The sequence below is a fragment of the Staurois parvus genome, unplaced genomic scaffold, assembly GCF_062004578.1.
Source record: "Staurois parvus isolate SC_StPar_1 unplaced genomic scaffold, SC_StPar_1.0 ptg001066l, whole genome shotgun sequence".
In the NCBI taxonomy this organism is placed as follows: Eukaryota; Metazoa; Chordata; class Amphibia; order Anura; family Ranidae; genus Staurois; species Staurois parvus.
The window spans coordinates 1,419,717-1,436,157 of NW_028318862.1; positions in this window are offsets into that span (position 1 = coordinate 1,419,717).

Consider the following 16,441-nt stretch of genomic DNA (forward strand, 5'->3'; position numbering starts at 1 on the left):
TGAAGGGTTAATTGCATGATTAACCTAACGCAGTGACAATCACTCTCAGGCTGCTAGCACATAGACTGTGGTCCCGCGAGCTGGAAAATCTTTGTGCAGGGTGCAGCTGAGAGTGGCATTGTTAAGTGACTGACAACGTGGTGTGAAATTGGCTGGTCCTTTGTCACGAGTTGGTGAGAAGGGCAGGGGCTGGGCACCGTGTTCGTCACATATTGGCTGCCAGCATACGTGGTATAGTCCTGCATTAGAACATTCAGTGCAGTGTTAGGAATTAGCTCTGCACTGAAGGCACCGATTTCGTCACAGCTGTCAATTACATCCTCTCATCTCCCTATAACAGCTACAGCAACACGAAAACCTTTTAAGCATTGACAATGCTGGTATGAATACCCTTCATTGTCAGACAGGAAGGAAATCGGATTTAGATTGGATGCAGTGGATGTAGGATTAAAAGTATATATAAAGCCAAACTTTTTGTTTGCCTTTTTAAAGATAAAGTAGAGAATGGTGAAAATCCATGCCAAAAATACTCTTAAAGAAGGTCATAAAAAGATTACAAGACTTGCCTCCTGCAGACTTTAATGGGGTTCTCCTCTAAGTTTGGGAGTTCGGCTCAAGTTTGGGTGACAGTGTTTTATGTTAAATTCTGTTGCTGGTTTTTACATATTTTATCCTTCTGTGTATTAATAAAATAACTTTACTGCACCACTAGAGCGTCTTTTCATCAAGAAGATTAATAAGGAGGATCTTTCTGGAGCGTACCATCTGCTAGGAATCTTAGGCATGTGTTGACCTCTATAGCAGTGAAGTTTTACTTTATGGTGAGTCTGATTTGAATTACTTGGTAACAGTGGTGAATCTTTACAGCTGAAGAACTTTAACTATACTTTATTTGAGCTCTTTTCTATTCTGAGGTTAACACATCTGATGAGTGGTGACAGAATAGGTGTGCACACGGGGTGTGCCTGGTGTGCCTGGACAAACCCTAATCACCCTATGCACATTAGCATTATTGTATTGTGTACTGGCAGGTAGATGGGAAATATCTCCCTCTGACCAGCTCTGCCATAAGAGAAGTACTTCTGCACTTCTTATTCACTGTGCCGTTGGGGAGATGGGAAAGATCTCCCACCGACCAGCTCTACTATAAGAGAAGTGTGGGATCACTTTCACTCTGGATCTGTAGGCAGGGAGATAATGAGCCAGCGGGGAGAATAGAAAGATTTCCTCTCCATGCCACAAGAGAGAGTAGTACTGGCTTTACAATCAATTAGAATGCCTGGTGACCATACCCTAAGCACCTTGATTGGTTGGAAAGCCAGTACTATGGGACTTCTGCAAAGAGAAATAAGAAAATGATGATGGGGCGTGAATCCCTTTTCTGGCAAATTTTGACAGAAGCCAATTAAACTATCAGCATGTCTTTGGAGTGTGGGAGGAAACTGAAGACCCCTAAGGAAACCCACTCAGGCAAAGGGAGAACATGCAAGCTCCAGGCAGGTAGTGTCTATATGGCAACCTGGAGGCATTCCATACACCGCTGGTGTATAGAACACCCCCAGAAATGTCATTACCTGCTTGTGTAATTGCCGCACTGATTTTCACAGAAGTCTGCACTAAAATAATAGTAAGATTTGAGGCATCTTCTGCAACAAAAATGTAATTTGTGATGAGATACTTCCCAAGGGTTAATCACTTCTAAAGGAATTCAGACCCTCCAACTTTCCTCATCAGAGTAAGTGCATCAGCTGATTGATAATGAAAAAATCCCTCTCATTCAGAATCACTTTATGCCTCCTAGATTGTAAGCTCTTACAAGCAGGGCCCTCTATTTCCTCTTGTACCAAATTGTATTGTAACTGTAATGTCTACCTTCATTTTGTAAAGTGCTGAGCAAACTGTTGGCGCTATATAAATCCTGTATGATAATAATAATGCATTGACATAATCAAGCAACTTTTTCTTAAGGGTAGAAACAGGTAGGAGTCCGCAGGAAAGTTTGTTTAAATCAGGGGTCTCCAAACTTTCTAAACAAAGGGCCAGTTTACTGTGCTTCAGACTGCAGGGGGGGCCAAGCCATGGCCAGTGGGAGCAGAAAATGTCCTGGCGTCATTGGGAGTAATCAATGTCCCAACTTTGATATTAGAGGATATATTACTACCCAATCATTGGTGTCAGTGGGAGATATAGTGCCCCATTATTGGTATCAGTGGAAGGAATAGTACCCTATCATTGGTGTCTGTGGGAGTAATAGTGCCCCACCGTTGGTGTCAGTGGGAGGAATAGTACCCCACTGTTGATGTCAGTGGAGGAATTATTGTCCCATTGTTGGTGTCAGTGGGAGAAATGGTGCCTCATTTAAGTGGGGGGAATAGTGCCCCAAGGTTTGAAGGAATGCAAAGGGCTGCGGTTTGGAGACCAGAGGTTTAAATCTTTGCAATGTACATTGATCACTAAGAAGGGATTGATTTTTTTTTCTCAACAAAAGTTGGATTACTGTTTGAGTTTAGAAAAGTTTAGGAGTTTGCAGATTTCTTGCCGGGTTCGCCAAACCTCCCATGAACAAATCTGACCCATCCCTTTCACCTGGAAGTGCCCAGTCGCTGGGTGATTTGCATGCCAGAGTTGGCACACAGAGTACGGTGTAACCTCGGAATTAGAACCTGTTTACTGGTATAATAGTGTGAAACAGGGGTGGACTGACCATTTGGAAACTCGGGCACTGCCCGAGGGCCCGGGGTCAGTAGGGGGCCCCATGAGATGCCCCTGGTACCTTTTTCATAGGCTTTTTTGAGTTTGGGCAAGGACACAGGGGCTCTATGATCCCCTATTGCCCGGGGGCCCCATGAGTTGTCAGTCCGCCCCTGGTGTGAAAGGTTTTCTTCAACACAGTCAGTCTAATATACCAAGGTAGAAAATCCATTTCTATTCTCCCCCTTCTGTACATGAATACGTATCTCTATGAACCCCTTTACTACTTCTCTGTACATTGGATGTTACCAATCCTTTAACATGTAAAACACTTCATAAATAAATATTTCAGTAGTGTATTTAGCTCTTTTAGCTTTAGGAGTTCAGCTTTAAACAATTGTTGTGATAAGAAAGCTATAGGCTTCAATTTGGCAGCTATAAGTAGTACTTTCACAGCGACAGCATGCTTTGTGACAATTCCTTTCTTCTTGTTCTGCGGGTATAGGTGCTTTTAACTTAGTGAAGCTCTGGCTTTGCCATATATTCTGAGCAAGTCTCTCTTCCCTGTTTGTTTAGATAAATGCCGCTATTATTGCAGAAACTAAAAAATCATTACTGTGCTTTAAAGTATAAGAACGCATCGCTTTTCTTTGTGCACAGCAGTCTGCAAAGCCTTTCAATAGACACAAATAAATACAAGGCATTTTGCAGCTCATGGGTTAAATTATACAGTATCTCTTTATTTGCAATAAAAAATGTAATGTGACATCCAACAGAGTCTGTTGATTAACTATTTGCCTCCCTACATATAGCACACAATATTTCATACCAGTTACTTCTCCAGAAAAGTAGGATTCATTTAGAGATATTCTCTAGTTAAACATGAAAACATTGCAGTTCAGGAAACAGAATCTACCTGTTGAAGACCTACGTTACTTGTTGATTTTTAGCAGCTCAATCATGCCAATAAATATTAAAGATGAATCATTAATAGGGATGGGCCGAACATCCCCCCACATTCGGTTCGTGGTCGAACATTTGAACCTACTGAAAGTTCAACTGCGAACTTCGAACAGGGACAATTCGCTAAGTGGTATCTTACTGCATCTGAGTATGCGTAAGATACAGCACAGCTACTAAAATACTGCATGAGTTATATTACTAAGTATTTTAGTAGTAAAGACGTTCTTTAATGTTTCCCCACTGACAGCTGAATGTAAAAAGAAATGCCAGCATTGCTTGGCAATAAGAAAAAAAAAAACGTGCCCCCCCCCCATCCATACCAAGCCCTTTGGGTCTGCTATGGATTTTGAGGGGAACCCCCACACCAATTTTTTTTAAAAAATGGCGTGGGGTCCCCCCCGGCAATCATTACCAGACCATTATCCAAGTATTTAGCCACATATGCAGCCACACATGCCCTCAACATGGGGGGGGTGCTTTGGGGCAGTAGGGCTACCTCCCAAAGCACCTTATCCCCATGTCGATGTGGACAAGGGCTTCTTCCCAACAACCACGGCCGTTGGTTGTGGGGTTCTGTGGATGGGGGGCTTATCGGAATCTGGAAGCCCCCTTTAACAAAGGGGCCCCCAGATCCCACTCCCTCCAATGTGAATGAGTAGGGGTACATGGTACCCCATACTCATTCACAAAACAAAGTGTAGTGTAGAAATGACAAGAGACAGTCTTTGACAATTCCTTTATTAAAAACAAAAATAAAAAAAGTGTCCCCTGAATTAGATTCAACATCAATCATGATGTCCGCACCACCACCGACCCCAAAAAAGAAAAGAAAAACCCACCCCCGCTCTCGATGCTGGCTCCTGCTGTCTGACAGCTGTGCCGGGATGACAGTTCCTTAATACTATGACCATGCCCCTTGTGACGTCATCATGTGATGTGATTGGCCATCATGCGCTGTGGTCAGGTGCATTGCTTTGGCCAATCACAATGCACTGGCAGTGCGCAGTGCATTGTGGGGTGTGGCAGGCAAATAGCCTGACGAATGCTTTTGCCATTCTTACCGTTGCCTTCTTGATGAAGGAGCTTTCCGTGCATGCTCTAAAATGCTCGCCGCCCCCTCCTGATGTCACTTCCAACCGAAATGTTCCACGCTGACAGCATGCATTCCACAATTGATCCCAGAAGAGCGGCCGCCATCTTGGACCTGTGCTTGCTGCTTCCCCTGCAACTGCTGGTTGGCACAGAGCAAGAGAGGCATGCAGTGCCAGAAACCCCACACAGGAGTAAAACTTTGATGAACCTGTTTACACCCTTGACTCTGTAAGTGTTTTTAAAGTGTTACTAAACCCAGGACCCTGCATTCACTATATCTGGTCTCCCTGGACCCTGCATTCACTATATCTGGTCTCCTCGGACCCCACATTCACTATATCAGGTCTCCCCGGACCCTGCATTCACTATATCTGGTCTCCCTGGACCCTGCATTCACTATATCTGGTCTCCCCGGACCCCATATTCACTATATCAGGTCTCCCCGGACCCTACATTCACTATATCTGGTCTCCCACAGTACACAGAACATAGAAGTGCAATTATTTTTGTAAATATAAACTGCTAAATACCTTTTACCATTCGTGTGTTTGACGATTACATGAACGGCCCATGTTTTAGTCGAACTTATGTTCGACTCAAGCATGAAGCCCAACCCTAAATATTAGCAGCAGAGATCAGCCACTAATTGGTGGCACAAATGGGTCTATATAGTGTAAGCGATACATGTAGTATGTCATAGGAGAATGCAAGAAGATTGCAGATATCCAAAATCCCCCTTCAAACAAAAGAACAATATATATTAAAGGATAAGTAGGGTCAAAGCTTATTTGGCTACTTCTGTTGTGGGTCACAGATGTGCTCTTCGTTCTGCACTACTGTGACCCATTTTCAGCCACTGATGTTACAGAGCCAGTTACAGATGTTACAGAGCCAGAGCCAGATGTTACAGAGCCAGGCTGATGTTACAGAGCCAGGCTGATGTTACAGAGCCAGTCTAAGCTCTTGAGAGATCCTGACTCTGATATCGGGACTAACCCAGATGCCAGGACCGGCAACTGACTCAGCCTATCAGCAAGCCACTGAGAGCCTGAGCCAGCCACTCCTGCAGCTCCACAGCCCGGTGCTCCAGTGAGCACTGGAGGGGTAGAGCAGAAGGTTAGAAACTGACAGTCTCCACTCTCTGTTCAGTGAAGAAGGAGAACTGAGCAATCAAGGTCTTTGATCGCTCATTTCTCGGTCTCCAAAGTGGTGGGGGACAGATGCAGCATCAGACCAATCATGCATCCATCTAGGTGAGTATAGATTTTTTTTTTTTATTCCTGAACTTCTCTTTTAAAACTGAAAGGTATGTAGGTGGGGTGCAGTGTGGTGCGACAGCAATAACACACACAGTCCACTTGTGATATAAGAACTTGTAATGGAGTAATTCAAACATACCCAACTCACAAAGTCCCTAACCCTCAATGGGCGTACAATCTAAGGTCCCTAACTCACATCCATACATACACATACTAGGGCCAATTTAGACAGGAGCCAATTAACCTACCAGCATGTCTTTGGAGTGTGGGAGGAAACCAGAGTACCCAGAGGAAACCCACGCAGTCACAGGAAGAACATGCAAACTCCAGGCAGGTGGTGCCGGGGTTGGGATTCAAACCAGTGACCCTAGTACTGCCAGGTGGAAGTGCTAACCATTTAGCCACTGTGCTGCCCATTAAATGGAACAGAACCTAGTGCAGAGCCTGTAGTATACCGCTAGAGTCTGATCTCTGCTCCAAATGAACACCATTTACAACCACAGTTGGGTGTCTATCCTTTACCCAAATGCATATCCACTGAACCACCCAAGGCTTAAGTTCTTTGTACAAGTTTAATTAGATCATTATATGGAACTGTATCAAATGCTTTGCTGAAACCAAGATAGGCTCTGTCCACAGCACCACCCTGGTCCAGAACATTGGTGATATAGTCAAAAACGTCAGTCAGATTATTCTGGCTTAATTTGCCTTTAGTAAAACCATGCTGTTTGGGTCCAGAAAGTTGCATGTTTTTAAGTGATCATCAATCCTTCTCTTTGGAGTGATTTCCCTTATTTATCTAAAACAGATGTTAAACTCACTGGTCTGTAGTTGCCAGCTTCCATCTTGCTACCCTATTTGTAGATAGGTGCAATATTAGCTGTCCACCAGTCATGAGTAACTTCTCACATTAAAAGAGACTGATTAAAAGGATTAGGCATTGGTTGTACAACTATATTTCAAAATTCTCTTAGAACTCTGGGATGAATACCATCAGGATCCATTGCTTTGTTAAAGCAGCCCATAGATTGCTCAATTTTGTTTTTTCTTTCACCATAGGTGGAAGAATAGAAAAATCGCTCAGTCCCCCCCATCGACACAATCGGATATGGCTGCCAGCAGTAATTGAATGTAAAAAACCCAACAGGCTGGTTGTATTCACTTGATTTATGGATGCCTGTACATCCCGGCATGCCCAACAATCTCAGCCAGTCCTTGATGAACTGACCAATATCCTATCCATATAGGGCCAGCTTTAGCTGTAACCAAGCCAGTTCCTCTGCTACCTCTCTCTCTATACGTACAGTATTTATTGATTTTAAGTTCTGGTTTTAATATCAAACCAAAGGCACTGGTGATCACTAGAACCCAAATCTTCTCCTACATTTATATCGGTGCTGTAATAGTTTGTCTGAACATGCGACACTCTGCTCAAAGGAATTTTATATCTTTTTTTTGAGACAGCTAGAACTTTCATTAAGTGATATTTAATAACCACTGTTTTTTATTTTTTACTACATAAAGGAACAGCTCCAAAAATGTAAATTATTTGACTCCCTATCTCCTTTCTTGAGGCCCTAAATTTTCCCCCAAGTTGTTTATTTTAGTTTAGTTTTGAACATAGTATATACCACGCAGAAGTCAGATTTTAGTGGTCAGTTTTTGGAGCCCCTTTATGGTGCAGTGAGTGTCCCTTACAATGTTGTTGGTCAGTAGTATGTACCCCCTTGTTGGGGATCTGTTTTGAAAGTGCTGGTAAGCAACAATCAGAAGGCAAAAAAGCAAGTCCAATTAGAGAAAAGCTTCTCCAGAAATACATGTCCACCTACCTGTTGTTTTTCTCCAATAAAGTACTAGTAAAGTGGTTAAGATGGCTAACTACTGTTACAGGATTATGAACATGATATAGAGTGCTTGAAATTTGAAGAGCTAAACAGAAGATGGATCATTCTGGAGAATAACTGTCCATGGGATCACCAGGAGTCAACATCAATGTGCTAACACTTAAAATTAATTAGACATATGCATTTATTTTAGAAACAAATTGATTTTCATCCAAAAACTCGATTTTTGGAGATTCAGACGCATACAAATCTCCAAATGGACATGGCAGCAAAAGTAAATACATCCCAAAAAAAGTTGTAACAAAATTAATGAATCCATTTGTTTCATTTGGATGATGTCACATGATTTGATAGTAGTTCTGGCCCATGCGGAAATAATTCAATTTTCAAATTCATTCCCTTATTCATATTCAAGTAAATGTGTGATTTAAATTGAATTTGTAATTGTCACAGTCAGTCAGTTCAGTTCCACAGTCTAATGCAATTCTTAGGTTTGAAAAATTTGGGGCCGCCGAATTTTACAATATTGATTCTGGTGCGTCTGAAATTATTGAATCCTTCCAAATAGTTTCTATATATTAATAATGAATATACCCAAAATATCAAATTGTAAAACTAATATACACCGCAATCTTCTAAAAAAAAACTGCAACATTTTTTTAACCATTAGCCGCCCGGCCTATAGCCGTTTGGCGGCCGCAAAAATGCTGTAGATTTCCGGGGTATACGCCATTTGGCGTCCTCCCGCAGATGCGCAGTTCACGCGGTTGCAGAGCCGCGCAGCGGCGCGATCTGTCACCGGCCGTGTACCTCGGACGCGGCCGATGACAGATCTGAGTACCGGCCCCCGTTGCCGGTACCATGTGACCTGCTGTGACCAATCACAGCAGGTCACATGACAGTTGTATACAATGGATGGCTTCATTCATGCCATCCATTGTATACTAGTGCCTAGCTGTGAATGGTCACAGCAGGTCACATGCACATGTCATGTGATTAGCTGTGGCCAAATCACAGCTAAGCACAAAAAAAAAAAAAAAACCTGAATGAATCGATGTCATTCAGGTGAGTGCTTGCTTATAGCAAAGTAATTCTTTGCTATAAGCAAATTGTGTAAAAAAAAAAAAAATACTGATCACGTCCCCAAAGTAGTACAATGTTACTATGGTAACATTGTACTACTTTGGTCATAGTAAAATATGAAAAAAAAATCTTAAAAAAAAATTTAATAAAAAATTAAAAATAATAAAAAAAAAATATATATATATATATATATATTTATATATATATATTTTTTTTTTCATACTGTCACTAGTCAGTGTCCCTGATCACCGCTATGTCAGTTATATGATGCTGCTGTACTGCACTGGTGACAGTATGTAAAAAAAAAATAGTGAAAATAATTTTTTTAATTTTTTAATTTTCCGAAAAATGATGACAAAAAAACTACAACTTCAAAAAACTTGCCATTCCTCTTATGAAGTACGTCGGACTGTCTACTCTGCAAAAAGGGGTCATTTGGGGATATCTGTACTGTTCTGACATTCTTGGACCTCAGGAAATTAGATTGGCTGTCAGTACTTAAGGATTGATCGATATTCAGATCTATACCATAGTTTGTGAACTCTATAACTAAATAATACATCCAAATTTGGGTTATTTTCACCAAAGACATGTAGCAGAATACATCTCAGTCTAAATTTATGAAGAACAATTATTTATTTGTAAACTTTTATAACAGAAACAAAGAAAAACGTGTTTTTTTTTCAAAATTTTTGGTCTTTTTTTGTTAATTTAGCAAAAAATAAAAACCCCAGTGGTGATTAAATACCACCAAAAGAAAGCTCTAGTTGTGTGAAGAAAATCAAAAAAAAAATTTAGTTTGGGTACAATGTTGTATGACCGCGCAATTGTCATTCAAAGTGTGAGAGCGCAGAAACCTGAAAACTGGCCTGGGCAGGAAGGTGTAAAATTGCCCGGTATTGAAATGAATAAACCACCTAGACCAACAAATTAATGAAATGAATGCCGAATATAACAAAATAAATCCCGAAAACAAATTGGTTCAACATAATGAATATGACGAAGAGAAATTCTTGAGTGAACAAATACATCCGAAACAAAATAACATTTTTTGGTGTGCGCAAGTCTAATAATCATTTTACAATTAGTGTAGAATTCAGTGATAGCATTTGTGTCGTACAAAGTTAAACTGTTTTACAACACCTCTTCTGTCTACAAACACAACTAAGAAAAATTGTGTCATTTACTATTACCTGATGCCGCTTTCACCAGCTGTGCGTGCCTGAACACAGCAATGGTGGATGGCCATGTTGAAGCTAACAAAGGGTGACAGCCAGACAAGGCCAGTCAATCAATGACCTGAACAAATATTCCACCTTTTGTCAGCAGTGTCCCACTGGTGTGCCTATCCTCTGTTGATTGGTAAATAAAGCACAATTTTTCTAAACAGTTTAGGTTGACAGAGCATTTAATTCATTCTAAAGACAGAATTGGAATCCTCCCTTTTTAAATGCCATACTTGCACAGTGACGAATGTGTGCACACAGCTGCATCTTGGCACAGTAATGCGATTAATGCTACTTGTGGCTCTATGGAGAGCTAATGGTTTGAAATGGGTATTAGAGCAAAATGCTTTTAGTACAACGTGCTACATACAGTATATTTTAGTGATTTTCTAGGGAATTGAACTCAGTGATAGTAGCATTTTTTAGTGAGTACATGCTATTCATAACCGTACTTTTGGCTTGTCAGACCACTTTTAATGAAATTAAAGTCCAACATAACATAGCTGTCCATGCAGCTTTTATTTCACCATCAAAACAGGAACTGTGGAAATGATACCAAGCCACCTGGATTCCTTTCTTCAGAAGTGGCTCAGCTGTTGACCTTAGCTTAGGCCTTAAACCTTGGCCTTTGGCCTTTTTCTGGTCCCTCAGATTGTCTCACACAGTACCTCTGTGTTCCTATGTTCCTGTGCCCCTTTCCTGGCTCAGTCAGCTTTCCTGTCTCTTCCAGCTCTCCAGTTTTTTTTTTAGTTGCAGCTCTCTACTGCACAGGCCAACATCCTAGCCTTTTATTAGGGGATCTCCTCACTCCATGGGCTTTCTCAGTCCTCTGAGGCCTCTAGGTACCCTCAGTTTTCTGGACTTGCTTAGTTGCCTCCACTCTCTCAGTCTTCTGGACAAGGAACCTCCAGTCTCCAGGATAGAGTACTGTCTCCTGAGCAGAGCACACCTGTATTCTAATAGGAGCCCTGAACTATGGCCAAGATGGTCAATATAAAGTCTGTGCCCACCTGTACATATACACTGCTGGTCTTAAAGGAGAACTTGGGGTAACAATTGTTTTTGCCAATGCAGTGGAGCTGTGCCTGCACTGCATGAGTTAAGTGCTCGTTTTGATCTAGGGGAGAGGACAGCTGACATATACTTACCCTACCCACTAATCCTCCCCTCACAAGACCAGTCCCTTTGGATCCTGATCCGCTGTGGTCCAGCAGTCTTGTATATGGACTGTTCTTGATGCCAGCACGCTCAATGCATGCTCCATAGGCAGGAACAGTCCACCACTGGATCATGGAGAAATGCAGTTTTCAGGTATGAGCTTTGTGCTCACCTCTAGAAAAAATAAGCAGTTGACCCATGCATGGTGAAACAGCACAACTGCATAGTGAAATAAAATATTTGCTTTAAGCTGGTTTAAGCAAGATTTGGACACTGGATTGGAGATTTCTTCCCTCCCAAAGCCCTTTAAAGTTTCCAAACTCTGGAGCCAATTCTGGGAACACCAGAATCTGGAGTAAGTTGAAAAAACACTTTTCTCTACTCAAAATCTATATTTCGGAGCCCTGCACTCTGCATTCATGTAAATCTATGTGACTTCTACCTCTTTTTCCACAGTTGCACAGCCTTGCACTATATACAGTATATATATATATATATATATATATACTGTATATAGTATACATTACACATGAACGAAAAGAAAAAACACTATTCAGGACTACATGTGCTTCATGTACCTCCCAAAAGGAATGTTCAGAAAGAAAGCTTACTACTCTGCTATTTTCATTTTACTTTTTCATATATATATATATATATATATATATATATACACAGAAAAAGGGTTTACAGCACAGTAACTATACACTTATACCCAGTAATATATCAACTTCCGGCATCCCTGCTGTACAGTTTGATTTTAGTCCAGAGCTGTTTTCACTTCCAGCTGTGTCTGCCCTATATTGGCATTATGGGGGAGATTTACGAAAACTGGCACACTCAGAATCTCATACAGCTGTGTATGGTAGCCAATCTCCTTCTAAATTCAGATTGTTAAATTAAGCTTTTTTCAATAAAACCTGGAAGCTGATTGGTTCCTATGAAGAGCTGCCCCAGATTTTGCACTCTCCAGATTTAGTAGATCAACCCCATTGCGTTACATTTTGCAAATACTGTTCACTCAGTTCTTGAGCTCAGAGAACTGTTATTGAAAATATGTCCTTGCCACATTTTTGGGGGAAGAGAAAGGGCAACATTGCTGCTTCACAGGGATGTATTAAGGATTTCAATGTTGAATACGGTCTCACCAGATTTTGCACCATGCTATTTTAGCAAATAACTCCCATTATGTCCATATTCTCAAGAATACTCTCAAGAATAGCTATTTTAACAAATAAAGAATTGTCACCTACCCTCCTCACCTTTAGACGCACCCTGAAAACCCATCTCTTCAGGGAAGCCTACCCCGCCCTCACCTAATTGCCGATCTCCTCCACTCTTCCTACCACTCCATCCCCCACAGCTATTTCCTCCTGTACCACCATCCCCTCCCTCCCAGATTGTAAGCTCCAAGGAGAAGGGCCCTCAAACCCCCTCGTGTATCACATCGTATTTTTACTGTACTGTCTCGTGTATTGTCTCCCATTATATTGTAAAGCGCTGAGCAAACTGTTGGCACTATATAAATCCTGTATAATAATAATAATTGCTAAGTCTGCTGGTGTGTCCTCTTTTGCTTGTGTTTTCATAGAATGGTTGTGGGGAATATTGCCCCATCATTGGTGTCAGTGTGGGGGGGGAATAGTGCCCCATCGTTGGTGTCAGTGGGGGGGGGGGGAAGTGCCCCATCGTTGGTGTCAGTGGGAGGAATAATGCCCCATCATTGGTATCAGTGACACCAATGATGGGGCACTATTCCTCCCACTAAAACCAATTACACCTGTTCTAGTATGGTGCTGCTGCAGCCAGCATATGTGGTTGCAGCAGCATCTCTGCACGGCACACTTACCGGCCGCTCCTTCACTCGATTTTCGTGGTGCCGCTCGGCTCCGCCTCATCGCCGGTGATTGGCCGCCTGTGTGCCTTTCCTGAGCTACAGTTCTGGCGGCCAATCACTGGTGAGGAGGCGGAGCTGAGCAGCCGCTCGAACATCCAGTGGCCAAACCGAATGAAGGAGCAGCCGCGCTTCCTGGACCGGATCGTCGCGGGACTGGAGCCAGGTAAGAAACAGCAGCCCCTGCCCACCCCTGTACTTAGTGTCCCTTCTGTTGGAAGGGGGGGGCAGCGGCGGCGGCAGCCCCAAAAAAGTGTCAGCATGTCGTATACCGGCGTCTAAGACGACCCCCGACTTTTGAGAAGATATTCAAGGGGTAAAAAGTCATCTTATACGCTGGAAAATACGGTAATTTGGTGCACATCATAAAAAACTTGGTGGATCGACACATTTCATATATGTAAGCAAGTGGATCCTGAGGAAGCAAGCTATATGCAAAATGTGTCAAGCCACCAAGTTCTATATGATATGTGTTATACTCTAGAGATGGCGTCTTTTTCATGACATGGTTTTAATTGTATTTTAATGCACAAATAAAGCTGTCAGTTTTTATTAGACCTGTTTGTGTTTGCACATTTAAAGTGCCCATCTTTCAGTCTTCCTTTGGGTTGTCTAGAAGTCTTTTTCTTTGATGATACCTTTAGCCTACAGTGGGTTACTACCTTGATAAACAGTTTTTTTGTGCTTATTTTTCACCCATCATTTATTTATATTCTTTTTTATGACATTCATGTCATCCATGTTTAGTCTTGCACTGGTATATATCACTTTTGGGCTTTTTATGTATTGATTATTGTTATACCAGTCTATTATTATTCAATATTCCATTATTTATATATTTTTGCTACTTTATTCCTCTTTCATATGTGTAGTTCACGTATGTTACTATGGCACATGTCTTGATCTGAGGAAGTGTTTATTTGTGTTGTTTTCACATATGGTAGTACACTTGTGTTATTTGTACTGTTTACATGTGTTATGTTTTCTGTGGGGTATCCATTTTTTCTCACCTTTTGTAGTTTATTTAGATTCAATTTGATTCGTTAGCGCAGCACCAACCCCCTCCTTTGTTGCATCTTCACTATATGGTTATATAGCTGGGTGCTAGCTGCTTTCCTAGGGTTGAGTTTAGTATTGTAGTGGCAGCGTGGAAGGTTTTTCCCTATCCAGGGGTGGACTGACAACTCATGGGGCCCCCGGGCAATAGGGGATCATGGGGTCCCTGTGTCCTTGCCCAAACTCAAAAAAGCCTATGAAAAAGGTACCAGGGGCATCTCATGGGGCCCCCTACAGACCCCGGGCCCTCGGGCAGTGCCCGAGTTTCCAAATGGTCAGTCCGCCCCTGTCCCTATCCTTACTACCTTGATAGTAAACAACATTGGAGGGCACACGCTGTCATTTTCAAGGAAGGCACAGTATAGTGTACAGTTTGTATAGTTTGTAGCCAAACAATGACCATTCAGCAATAGACATACCTAATTAAGCAATGCATTCATTTTGTTTTTTTATCAGCTAGTTTCTCAAACAACATTGTTATTAGTAAAATGAAGGAGATTATAGATTATACCCAGACAGTAATATGTGGTCATCTTATCAATTCGTGGATCCATTTAAAACCATAAGGGCTGGTCCACACCAGAATCAGGGCCAGCCCACACCAGAATGCATACTGGGTTTCTGTGCTATTCCCATGTGTTCCTGTGTAATGCAATTTTGCAGGCCATTTATTTGAATGGTCTGCAAATCACAGCAGAACACGGAAAAAAGTAGTGCGTGCACTACTTTTAAAAACATGCCGTACCAAATTGCATATTACTGCAGTACCATGCAATTTGGTGCCCACAAATACATTGTGATTTTCTTTATGGGGTTCCATTAACCAGGGGCGGACTGACAACTCATGGGGCCCTTGGGCAATAGGGGATCATGGGGCCCCTGTGTCCTTGCCCAAACTCAAAAAAGCCTATGAAAAAGGTACCAGGGGCATCTCATGGGGCCCCCCTACTGACCCCGAGCCCTCGGGCAGTACCCGAGTTTCCAAATGGTCAGTCCGCCCCTGTCCCTATCCTTACTACCTTGAAAGTAAACAACATTGGAGGGCACACGCTGTCATCTTCAAGGAAGGCACAGTATAGTGTACATTTAATTTTTTGTGCATCCTGCAGGAAAAATCACAACCAAGGAATCCACAGTCATTCTTTAAGATCAATGTTTCTATTACCTAATACAGCAAAATGTACAGGAACTTTAAAGAGCTTTTAAACCTGATCAATTACTTTCTACTATTTAATTTTTATTTAACTCAAATGAAATAACAAGGTAAAAGTAAAAACTTAGTGGTCAGCTGATTTTGTTTTTTTTTTACATCAGCAAAATGTCCATTATGGCTGGAAGAGGCCAAAATGACATGGTCGTTAATCTTCCGCTGCAAAGAGAACTGCCAGCATGTTGCACTGGGGAACAAGCAGGGATACAGCTGAGATATTACATATGAGATGCCTTTCATTCCAAAACCCCAAAGGCTGGCCAGGTTCCCTTACTGATATAATCAGCAAGAAAGCACATAGCAGTACATTAAAGTTATGGCAGTACTGTGCTTTGGGTAACATGATCATTACTTTGGGATTAAAGCATTTACAAAAAGAATGAAAAAAAAACAACCATAGAGGCAACATGCAGAAATTAGTATTAAGCAGGCGAAGCAGATAGCTATTTACCTGAGTCAGCTCTGTGTTTTTGGAAACATCATTTCAAAAAACGATTGTGTTTCAATAAGCTTTGGGCCTGCATTAGACAGAATAATCAATCCATCAGTTACTCTCCTTGATCCAGAAACTTTCTAATCTGCTCTTAGCTGCTGGGTACTGATTTATGACCTTCAAGGGTCAATCCATCTAAAATGGCATTTGATTGATAGGTAGAATCTGGTAAAATGAGCTACTCTTTGGCTTCATATACCTCCTGGGGACTTACAACCTTATTTGTTGTTTTCACTTGATATAAAATCAACATTTAACATAGAGAGCCTTCCTGATAACAACTCGTGCTTTGACTTGGGAACCTAAACTGCAGCTAAAGAAGTTTGAAACAGACTTAAGACTGTTGTTTATCTTTGCAGCAAATACAAGGAAAGCCCTGCAATATTCATTCATTTTTAAAGCAGGCTGTCATGTTTGTCTAAAAACAAAGCAACCAGAAACCATTCACAATGCCGCCCCAAACTACATAACTGAC